Genomic DNA, 10340 nt, shown 5'->3' with positions numbered 1-10340 from the left:
TAATGGGTATGGAGTGAATCTATTCCTTTGACTCATGCAGTGTTATAAACTAAAGTTAGCGCAATACAAAATACAAAAAAAGAAAACAAACTATATGGGTGGGAGGGGGGGAATCCCAAAATAAATGGGGAGATCTGAAAGGACAAAAAAGAAGTCTTGTGTTATAACTGTATCCATGAGTAAAGGAAAGAGAAGCAAGTTACTGGGTCATACAGAGATATTATTTATAATCTCCATTTTCATAAAGGGAAAACAGAGACATGAAAAGGGTTGAAGTCCACCCAGATAGGATGTTAGCAGGTTGGTATATTAGGAGGAGTAACCCAACTTTGGACTGTGCTTGACAAACCACTATACCTACACAAATACCCATCTCTACTTATTGGGATACCACCTATTGTGGATAGAACAAAGAATCAGCCCAAAGTTTCAAATATTGAATCTGTGTGTAATTCATGAATTGCAGGAACTTCTTCCTTTGAATATTGGAATATTGTGGGGAGAGGAGAAAAGTAGTATTGTCTTGGGTACTGGAGTTTATTAAGGAACTCAGGTCAAAACCAAGGTTCTATCTCCACATACAGATTGCTATTATTTTTTTAAAGCCTTGCTTACATAAATCCAAATATTTGGGAATATAATTTCAAGTTACATGTCACCTACAAGATGCTGTGTCTCAGAAGTTTAGATCTTGTTGGTTTCAGAATAATGAAAATTCATAGAGAAACTAGAAAACTTGACTGTTTGCTTAAATACCTTACAACAGTACTATCAAATGGAGCATGTAAGGTGGGGAAAATTTCTATGAAATTGCTAGCAAAATTGTAAAATAGGTGATACTTTAATAAAATGATACAAACTGCAGTCAATAACACTATTTTAATGAATTAAGAGGCATACCCATGTTTGAAAGACTTGGCCTTTGATCTACCGGTGAATGACCTGAACAAGAGAGTGCTGGTGTCACATTGAGTCATCGGCACTAGGCTGTCTCAGAGTTCCACTGCCATATAGGATGTGATTCTCTTTGGATTTGTGACAGTTGGTTACCATAAAATGATCATATAAGAAGTTTCTTTTTGGTAAAACTACATGTGATTTGCACATCATATTGCTTCTATTCAACTCTCAGAAATCTTCAGTTGCTTCAAATTTAGAACCAGAATTTTATCTCAGCCCAATTTTGTTACACTTGATACTGTCTTAGTTATGTATACTTGGTCTATTTTCCAGTCTCTCAGTGTCTCAAATACATAATATATAAACTGGAGATGATGGTAATATTTATTTCATAGAGTTAATGAGAACAAGAAATAGGATAAAACATGCAAAGCTCTTAGCAAAGCATTGATGGCCATAAAGCTAAATGTAAAGGTCAGTGTTCACTAACATGGCTACCACTGATGACTTGCCTTGACCTTGGTGCCTCTGGAATTTCCTGAGTCAATTCCTACAGCATATGCTGCACATTTCCAAAGAATGAAAACAATCATCCCACACTACGCAAACAGTTGAACCAGGGACTGGAGCAGAACTGCAGAACTGCAGGACATCAGACCTGAATTAGATATGAGGGTAGCCAACCACACTGAGTGCAGTGTGGTGTGATAATGAGACCTACAGCACTCAATTTTAAGTGGTATCAAAGATTCTATCAAAAAAAAAAACTATCAGAAAATAGATCATTGAAGAAAACAATGTAATGGATGATTACTTGGATTTGAGTTGTATTACAGTGAAAATGTGTTATTTTTATAGCTGTCTTATAGGTCTTACTGTAACCTATTCTTGAGAACACCAGAACTCAGATTTCCTGTTAAAAAGACACTCTCATACTCTATATTTTTGTATACTTTAAAATACTTCTTCTCCCATTATTTTTTCCTTTTTTTATTTAAAAGATTTATTTATTTGTTTGTTTGTTTGTTTGTTTATACAAGAACCAGGGTACAGGCCAGATGTGCGGGAGGGTGAGAGGATTTACCAGAAACAGAGCAGGGAACAGAACGGGCAGACTGACGAAATACATTGCTGAGGGGAACAGTGGGCGCAACAGGGGAGGTCAGCTGCACCATGTGAGACCCTCGCCAGCGGCCAGGATCGAACCGGTGCTGCAGAGGCTGCGGACAGTTTCACAGCACTGCATTCAACCACCTGCGCCACCAGGGGAGGCCCTATTTTTTCCTTTTTTTAGTAAAATATATTTTACATCCTTGTTCACTATTAAACAGTGTTTGCTTTTCCAGCCGCTCAGGTGTAATCCCCATAGAATTTCCTTCATCAATTCGCCTGGGCACCATCACCACATTATTGAAGATCATCTACAAGTGCCTATTCCTTCAAAAACATGACTGCTACACTATAAAGTGTTTACTTCTAAGATAATCTTGACATCAATTTCATTGTTCTTTTGGCTTCTATGTTTCATTGAGAATCCTCAGTGATATTTCCATCCTTTCTTTTCTATTTTCCTGTCTTGTTGATCCACTCTCCCTTTACTTTAATTTCTCTACTTATTAATTCAGGTTCATTTCACCTCTCATTTGGGTATTGTAGTGATCACAAATTCCCAGGCCTTATTGCTCTCTGAAACCCATTCTACATACTCCCATCAGTCACCTTTCTACATCACAACATATTTTTAAGTCATTTATCTATTTAAAAGAGATGTGGCCTTCCCTATAGTCATTGTTTAAAAGCTGGAACTCCTATTTGAGCTATGGAAGGGGCAAAATATTTTTTCTGCTGGTTATGAATCTAAGAGAATATAACTTTAACCATGCTTAACCAAATCAACTTGTGATAAAAAGGTAGACTATTCCAAAGTGAGCTAACCCAGAGATATGTTAACTGAGTGAATATTGACAAGTAGAAAGAAAAAACAGACCCAGAAAATAGTTTTTGAGCCTTTTCCCAAAGAAGACTGAGAAGGACTTCTGGATTTTGACTTTTAAAGGCATACAGGTAATTTTCATACCGGTATTATATAGATGACTCTAGAAAACCATGATAGGTTCTGCCTCCTGTGACTTAATTACTGGTTTGTAACTCATCACCAGTCTGTCTCTTCTGCTAACTAAAGAGAACCATCCACCTGATTCTTAGAGTCCAGTTAATCTGAATTGTGGGTCGTCTGAAGTGATCTCCTTATCATAAAATATTTTTCCTGCCCTCCCTCTGTGCTTAAAGCTGTACCAGATATTTTGTGCACAATTTTAAATTGGTGTATCCATGCAGTTCATCTGCTAGTTTTTGAAAAGATGAGTTATGTTATCTTACACTGAGAATGAAATATAAATTTGTACTGCTTTTCTTTGAAATGATTACTTAACATGTGCTAGATTTATTTTAGGTACTACATTTAATTTAACATATGATGTTTTGTGTTTTAATTCCCTCTTAGAAAAATTGGTGAATATTAGCATATTTTCATATTCAAAAATATTCAGAAAGCTATCTTTGAAACTTAATCTTTTCTCTTATGTGTCAGAATATGCTTTAGCTAAAAGTAAATGTAATATCAGTGTGTTATTTATAGAAAAAAAGAAAAGATGAAACAATCTAAGGCTTATTTCCCAATGAAAATACTAGTAGAGGTTGTTAAAGATATCAACAAGGTGAATTTAAAATTGATATAGAAATGTGAAGTCTTTCTGTGGAAATTTTCAATTTTCTTTGTTATATGTATGGAAATAGGATTGCTAGAGCAAATGTTTACTTTGTAGGAATTTTAAACTTTTATTTCTAAAGTGATTGTAATATTTACATTCCTAGCAGCAATGGAATAGAGTGTTCTTGTGACTCCACATCATTACTGACATTTAAGTGTCATTTGCCTTTATAAATTAAAGGCCTTTCTGGTGGATGTTTGTGGTATCTCAGTGGTTTTAATTTATATTTCTCTGATGACTGATGTAAGTCATAAAGTTAGTCTTGTGGTTTTTATTTTAAAAGTTTTATTAGTTTTTAAAAATAGGTCTATTACCTATCTATAAATAATTTCTGTTCATTGCGTAAGGTAGGAATTACAGTTTATTTTGTTTCCATATGGGTATATCAGCGAGATTAGAACCATTTGTCAAAAGCCTCCTATAAAGGTGGGTACATTTCTGTTTTCTCAAGTCACTCTTTTTGCTCTCACTCTATATTGCTATGTCAACATTTTATTTTCTTCTCTTTTATTTTTTCACTGGATCAATCTGTGTATATCTTTTACTTCTTATTCTAGGAGTTGTATCATATACCTTCTAAGTTATACAATGTACATCTAGGGTTAAAACTATACTACTCTATATAAAATATAAAGTAGAAATATATACGTTCACAGTGGCTTTATTAATAACAATTCACAGTCATAAATAACCCATATATTAATTATCAGGATAATGGATAAATGATGTTTCATCTATTTATATGATCAATATTGTACAATGAAAGACAGATTCACCCAAACTTAAGTTATTGATACATGCAACATGCATGAAACTCCAAGACATTGTTGTGAGCCAAAGAATCTGCACACAAAATACTACAAACATATGATTACATGTGAATGATATTATAAAATAAGCAAAACCAATTTATGATGAAAAAAAATTTAGAACCATATTTGTCTGTGGGTTTTAGAACAATTGAATGAAAAAAAAAACATGAAGGAATATCTTAACTGATAAAACTTATCTTTCTAGAAAATTTGGACTATATTATCAATTTATCAAACTTATGTATTTTGTATGTGCATTTAAATTTTGCAAATGATATCTGAAAAATCGAATGATCGAGTGAGGAGCTAGTGGAAGCATATATTAAACAAGGATGTTGACCATGAATATTGATGAATTTTGGCTTCAAGAAGATTCATTATACTGTACTTGAAATTCTCCACTTTAAAATGTTTAAAATGATTAAAGTATATGAGTTCCATTAAAAAAAACAACTTGGATTTATCTTCCCTGAATTGTATCCTAACTTCCACTTTGAATGAGAACAGATTTCTCACTTTTCTCCCAGAATTGCTCTGGATGATTCTTGGGACACCATGTGTGTTATTTCATTAACCTTCTGCAAGTCTGTTACTTGGGTAACCATGTGCAAGTTATTGTATCCCCTTGATTACCTCATATGTAAAATGGGTATGTTAATAGCATCGTATTCACAAGTATATTCTGAGGATTAAATTAAAGTATGCAAACATGTGAAAAACATGCCTTCCCCGAATTAACCATTTTATCAATATTGACCATTTATATCATTGTCATTATCATTGTCATATCATATTTTATGATATTTCATATCATATGACATATATTTTTGTCATATCATTGTCACTATCATTGTCTCTCGGTTAGAATGCATTCTGAATCAAACGTCCTGATAAGCTTTTAAATTTTGATATTTCTTTACATTAAAGTCCACCTGTTATAGTTTCTTCCAATCCTAAAAGGTTCTAATCACTCACAAGTTTCATCATTTCAGGAATTCGCTTTACTTCTCCCTCCCTCACCTATGTATTTTCTATTTATTCTTTACCTTCTGCTGTTTATCATGGCTGTGACTTTCAAACCATGACTTTGGAAACAGTCATTTCATTGCTCTGCCCAATATGTCAGAGAAGAGCTGAAATCTTAAAAGAATTGATCCTTCCCATTATCTACATTCTAAAATTAATGATTTGATTGCCACCTCCCAGGAATGCCTGCCAAGAAGCAGCAGTGAAAATGAGTAGTGGCTGCAACATTGCTGTAACGTTCAGTCTCTTTTTTTTTCTTTGAAGAGCTTTAGTTGACTGACTGAAGAGCAGAACTGATGAACTCAAGAAACAAAGGAAATAGCATTAGGAAGCTATTGAGACTTCAAGATGTGATTTCATTTCTGTTCTGTGTGAGGTGCAAGGAAGTTTTCCCGTAAGTTTTTCTAGCATTCTCATAACTTTGTTTTCTGGAAAAAGTGTAGCTTTTTCCATGATTCTTTACTTCTACAAGGTCCATATTGTTCCAGTATCTTCATTACCTCCAACAGCCTAGAACAAACATTCCTTGAGCTGACAAGGTGGACATTTTGTCTGTGTTATTTATCTCTTTCTTGATACTCATATCTTGCCTTTTCATTAGCATAGAGAAAAGTAGCCCCACCCCCCTGCCCCTGGAACTCCACACAACAACTTCTCAGAGTTTGACCCCAGAACTCAAGGCAGGATCTCCCTGTGGGATAGATACCTCAATGATTCAAGCTATAATAGAGAGTCCATCGGTACATTTTTTATTTTCTCAAGATCCTTAATGACACATCCCTCTGATGATGGTGGGGAAACAAGGCGAACTATCAAAAAAGTACATTTCAAGTGATAATCAGTATAATTCCACTATTTTCTAATTTATACTCATCCATTCCTCATAATCATTCAGTTTGAGCTGCAATTTTACATAGATTCAATATTCCTTATAAAAAATTCTTTCAAGAAGTACTCTGATTCATCATGAATTGGCTTAGAGGTGATATTTCTTTGCTTCCATTTGCTTATTGAAGCTCCATGCTTGGCAGGCAATCATACTCGGACAAAGAGAGAGGATAACTGAACTTGAAATCAATCAAAGATATCAAATGTGGCAGAGCAAAGTAAGAATAAAGTAGCAGTTTAAATATTTGGCTCATGAGTTGCAGGTGTGGTATAAACAAGCCATTAACTAGTGTTTAGTTCTGCCCCATTCCTCAGTAGATTGATTCACAGGGACCAGAGCTGAATATTGGTGCTAGTCACTTCAATATCGCTCATTGCTCCTTCTCTGCATAGTAGGAAAGATGAAAAGGATAGAAGATGTAGAGACAAAACTCAGGGTTTTCATCATTTTTCTGATATAAAATCTTCAGCAAAGGAGAACAAAATAACTACAATGCTAGTGAGTATAAAGAGCCAAAGAATCACTGAGCCAAAATATCTCGATTGAAAAAAATAAGTCACTGTAACAAATATTAAGACTCCTACAATGTGCTGAGGACACTAAGATATTCAAACCTTTGTTTCAAAGAGTGTAAAATCTACAGGAGAAATAAGCTTAAACTGTGAAGTGATCAGGATTCTGAAGAGGGAGCAGTGGCATTTTCTACTGAATACAGAAAGGTATCTGGAGAGAGTTATCTACTGAAATTATATTAAGCCAGGTAGGAAAATTATCTAAGGCTTACACATGTAAAGATACTGCGTTTTCCTGAAAGTTACTGTTAAAATGACAAGCGTTTATGCTAAATGCAATGCCAAATGCCAGCCATCAATGTGTCTTAATTCTAATTCAGAAGGAAACTCTGAAAGGGGGCAATTAATATCGTGATTGCTATCTTAGTAAGGATGAGCATGTACTATACTTGGTACTAGAATAATCTGCTTAAGTACATGTGTCTCTAGAAATTTTAACTATCCAACAAGACAACATATACTTTCATTGCTCTGCACATTTCTGATGTGAGATATGTCACCAAGAATGCGGTCTTCATTTCCTACCTTTTAGTAAAATCCTTCTCATCCTTCAATGACTAAATCATACACTTCCTTAGAAAACACGTGTTACATATTGCTCAGTCAATTCATCTTGCCTTACTAAACTTAATCATATGTGCTCAGAGAGTAAGGGCAATGCATAGCACAGAAAGTGCTAAGCATTTACCAACTCAACTAACTTACCTCTTTGACACACAGGAAGACTGTATTCCAGCACTTTGTGATTAAGTGGGTTGAAATAACTGATTCTGGGCCTCCCCTGGTGGCGCAGCAGTTGAGCGCTGGGTTGTGAAGTTGGCTGCAGCCTCTACAGTGCCGGTTCAATCCCAGCTCCAGTTCCATTCCCGGCCAGCGAGGGTCCCACAAGGCGTGCAGACATCTGCCGCACCCGCTGCTCCCCTCAGCAGTGTATTTCATCTGTCTGCCTGTACTGTTTCCCGCTCTGGCTCTGGTAAATTCTCTCACCCTCCCATGCTTCTGACTGTACCCAGTGTTTGTATAAATAAATAAATAAATCTTTAAAATGAAATAACTGATTCTGATAAGTGCAATATGGGTGGAAATAATTTACAATATTTTCAAACTTGGCTTGTGAAAATATTCCCATGTCTTAGTTTTCTGTTGATTCTTTTATTCTAGCTGTGAGAGCTTTATGTGTAGGTTGCTAGTGGTCCAGAAAAAGGATCCTGAATTCCTTAGATGCTGAGTAGAGAAATGGTTTTCAAAAGAAAGACCCCAATATCAGCTTCCACATTTAATTTTCAATGGCTAAAGAAATGAAATTCCATTGTGTGTAAGCTACTAAATTGTGTTCATTATATTTTATGGAACTGGTATCAACTATCCTGACTAGAAATCACAAAGCCTATATTATACAGATCTTAAACCAGACTTTTGGTGGTTTGATGGAGGAAAAATTCCATTTGAAATTAGAATGGCCATAAGAAACTTCATAAAAGGCATAACTTAAAACAGCATAAAGTATTACTTTTGCTTCCATATTGGAAAAAGTATAGATCTTAAATGAAGACAAACATGGAGAAGAATCTTAACATACATTTAAATATATCATTGAAGAAAGTAGGTATTTTAGGCTATCAAAGATAAGTGAATATTAGAGAGATGACATAGCAGTTTGCTGTTGAGCTATAGCTAAGTCACAGGGAGACAATTTTTGGTTTGATACAGATTATTGTGTAAAAGTAATCAGAATGGTCCAGATCCAAGCTCATCATTTGTAAGCCACTCCAAATCCACCCATACAATGACCAGTGCCCAATCTATTTCCTTTCATTTCCATCCAGCTGTTTTTTATTACTTGCAAATTCTGACAGGTTGTCTGTATTGCACAACTATCCCTACCGCCTATCTCTAAGCCTCAAGATGGGCTCTTCACTTTATTAGAGGGGAAGAAAATACCACAGTCTCAGAGAATCGAGGTTTTCTTGATCTTCTCTAATAAGTATAGTTTCATTGCTATTCTTGAATCTTTTCCCTACTTGAATATGTTATTGTCTCTGCTTCCTAGGGACAGATCTATTTAAAAAAAAAATGTGATGTTGCTCTACTTCAATTTTTTCTTTTCTCCACTGACTTTATTCATTTTCATTCTCTTGTTATTTACAACAAAAGAAACCTCTGACTCTTACTGGAGGTGGCATACTCTGAGGGAGCAATTCATTTTGCTTCTATGGAGCTCAACTCCATTAATGTCATATTTATACAGCACAGGCTTATCTAAAATATATCAGCCTATGATCTCTTTAAGACTCCCTGCTTCTACTTTCAGATCTGACTAATGCCAGTTAGAATGAACTAAGGAACATAAGAGGCAAGCTTAAATCATTCCTTTTTGACACAAAATATATATCCCTGACAAAAGATGCTACTGGATAATTTATAAATCTCCTTAAGGACAATGAGTTGAAAAATCTAATAGGAAGCACAATCAAGAAAATGAGTTTATGATTATTCATAAGCTATACATACATTTATGTTTTTAACCCTACTATTGCATTAACTTCAACTAGTCTATTTGGTATTTGTTGAAATGAGAAGTAATGAAATTTAATTTTACAGTATTTTTTATGATAAAAAAATAAGAAAAAAGTCATCTTTCTTCAGCTACTAGTATCACTTATAGTTCACAGTATGACTATGAAGAAATAGACCAACTTACATATGTTCGTATATTTTCCACTGTGATCATTATTAGCCTCTTTATAATTCTTGCTTTTGAATATAGTGTGATCAGAATTGATAGGAGTATCTGTCACTTAGTAGTTCTCTAACTTTGGAAAACCACTTAGCATTTCTGAATATAAAATTCAGCATTTGTGCATTTAGAATAATGATACAGCTACCATGACAATTAAATGAGATTATATGTATTTAGTTTTTGTACATCTTTAAACTCAGAATTTGTGTCTTCTGTAGGCAAGTAATGGAAACCATCAAAAATGTTACTTAAGAACATCTTAGGATATTCTTAGGAATATACTCAGGAATATTGATTTTTCAGTTAAGTCAAAGTTAAAATAAAGGCAAGGATGTTGAGAGATGTAGAGATCATGTATCTAGGGAGGACTAAGGTGTGACAGAAGTTCAGATAGAAATGTGAGAAGAAAAAATGTAAATTCACAATTGATGGAGTATAGAGATCTATAAATATAAAATATGAAGTGTTAACAGATCATTTTGGATCTAGGATCCCATACCCAGCTGGAAATGCACTTTAAGGAGAGATTAGGAATTAGATATTTTACATTGTAGTTATTTACACAATATCCTAGCTCTAACATGGGAAGCGATAGAAATAGAAAGAAATAATATGGATGCTATTACTAGA

This window comes from Talpa occidentalis, unplaced genomic scaffold (assembly GCF_014898055.3).
Source record: "Talpa occidentalis isolate TD23 unplaced genomic scaffold, MPIMG_talOcc4v2.1 talOcc4.8, whole genome shotgun sequence".
NCBI classification, from domain to species: domain Eukaryota; kingdom Metazoa; phylum Chordata; class Mammalia; order Eulipotyphla; family Talpidae; genus Talpa; species Talpa occidentalis.
Note: the sequence above shows the minus strand (reverse complement) of the source record.